The 2,020-nt window shown below is 53.6% G+C and overlaps 1 non-coding gene across 1 annotated transcript; it reads right to left on the reverse strand.

Moving 5' to 3' along the window:
* Positions 1 to 905: 905 nt before the first annotated feature.
* Positions 906 to 978, reverse strand: TRNAG-CCC. The gene has a single exon. It is a non-coding gene; the product is annotated as a tRNA-Gly (tRNA).
* Between the last annotated feature and the right edge of the window lie 1,042 nt (positions 979 to 2,020).

Raw genomic sequence — 2,020 nt, forward strand, 5'->3', positions numbered from 1 at the left:
ATGCTCGGTCCTGTCTGACTCTCTGCAACCCCATGGACTGCAGCACACCAGGCCTCCCTGTCCGTCACTGTCTTCCAGAGCCTGCTCAAATTCATGTCCATTGAGTCAGTGATGCTATCCAACCATCTCATCCTCTGTCATCCCCTTCTCCTCCCACCTTCAATCTTTCCCAGCATCAGGGTCTTTTCCATTGAGTCAGTTCATTGCATCAGGTGGCCGAAGTATTGGAGTTTCAGCTTTAGCATCAGTCCTTCCAAAGAACACCCAGGACTGATTTCCTTTAGGATGGACTGGTTGGATCTCCTTGCAGTCCAAGGGACTCTCAAGAGTCTTCTCCAACACCACACTTCAAAAGCATCAATTCTTCTGTGCTCAGCTTTCTTTATGGTCCAACTCTCACATCCATACATGACTACTGGAAAAACCATAGTCTTGACTAGACGGATCTTTGTTGGCAAAGTAATGTCTGCTTTTTAATACGCTGTCTAGGTTGGTTATAGCTTTTCTTCCAAGGAGTGTCTTTTAATTTCATGGCTGCAGTCACCATCTGCAGTGATTTTGGAGCCCAAGAAAATAAAGTCTGTCACTGTTTCCATTGTTTCCCCATCTATTTGCCATGAAGCAATGGGATCGGATGCCATGATCTTGGTTTTTTGAATATTGAGTTTTAAGCCAGCTTTTTCATTCTCTTTCTTCACCTTCATCAAGAGGCTCTTTAGTTCCTCTTCACTTTCTGCCGTTAAGGGTGGTGTCACCTGCGCATCTGAGGTTGTTGGTCTTTCTCCCGGCATCTTGAGCTGCACCGGGTCCTACCTGCAGCACACGGGGGCTTCTATCTTCGCTGCAGCAGGAGACATGTTTTAGTTGCAGCATGGGAGCCCTCGGCTGTGGAACGTGGGATCTAGTTCCCTGACCAGGGATCGAACCTGGGCCCCCTCCATTGGGAATGCAGAGTCTTAGCCACTGGACCACCAGGGAAGTCCCTCACAAAGCTGCTTCTGAAGTTTGCTGGCTTCGTGCCTCAGGCTGATCACCAGAGCCCCCAAGCCCTGAGTTCCAGGGTCTGGGACCTTCCCTGAAGTACCTGGTCAATGCAGCTTGTGCCTCCAAAACATTTACTTTGTGCCAATGAGAGACAAATAATAAAAAAAAAAACCTAAAAAAGAATAAAGAAAAATAGATTTGATGGTAAGATGGGAGAGGATACAGGCTGTGAAAAAAATGGAGGGCAGGTTAAAGGATATCTGGGGTGCTGGGGAGGGCGGCCTGCGGGCCTCTGGGTGCGACCACCCTGGAGAAAAGCAGGTGCCAAGGCCCTGGGGTGTGTGTGGTGAGCAGGGCACAGTGAGGACCCCTGGGTGCTGGGAGAACTGGGACGCGGGCGGGGGGCTTAGGGGCGGGGCAGGGTCCCGAGCCTACAGGGCAGAAGAGAGCAGGATGTGGGGGACAGGGGCACGGGGGTCCCGAACCTACAGGCCAGAAGAGAGTGGGGACGCAGCCGACAGGGGCAGGGCGGGGTTCCCGGGCCTACGGGCCAGAAGGACCACGGCTTTTACTTGGGGTCCGAGGAGGCGCCGCCGCAGGGTTTTAGCAGAGTGGCGTCGACTGAGAGCAAGCTCACACGTCGTTCCCAAACTTCGGAATCCAGCTAATGCTGCATGTGTCTGCCACTTGCTGTTAGGGCGTCCTCAGGGGTGTCTGTGTTGCGGTTTCCTGGAACGCAGCACACCGAGGGCTGGAGTGTGTCTGGAACGCCCTCAGCTCCTAACACACGATGGTGTTGTTACATTTTGCTCACACCACTCAGCCTGCGGGATCTTAGTTCCCCAAGCTGGGACCGAACCCAGTGGACAGTGGACAGTGCGGAGTCCTAACCACTGGACCCCACGCAAGTCCCTGGGGCACCTTTGTGAGGCTGTGGAGACACCACATCTATTGGGGGTCCAGCGGGCGCCCCATGCCACACAGCTCCCATTTATAAACAGTCCGGGCCGGTGGCTGCTGGGACCCAGACCCAGAC

The sequence above is a fragment of the Bubalus bubalis genome, chromosome 10 (assembly GCF_019923935.1).
Source record: "Bubalus bubalis isolate 160015118507 breed Murrah chromosome 10, NDDB_SH_1, whole genome shotgun sequence".
Lineage (NCBI taxonomy): Eukaryota > Metazoa > Chordata > Mammalia > Artiodactyla > Bovidae > Bubalus > Bubalus bubalis.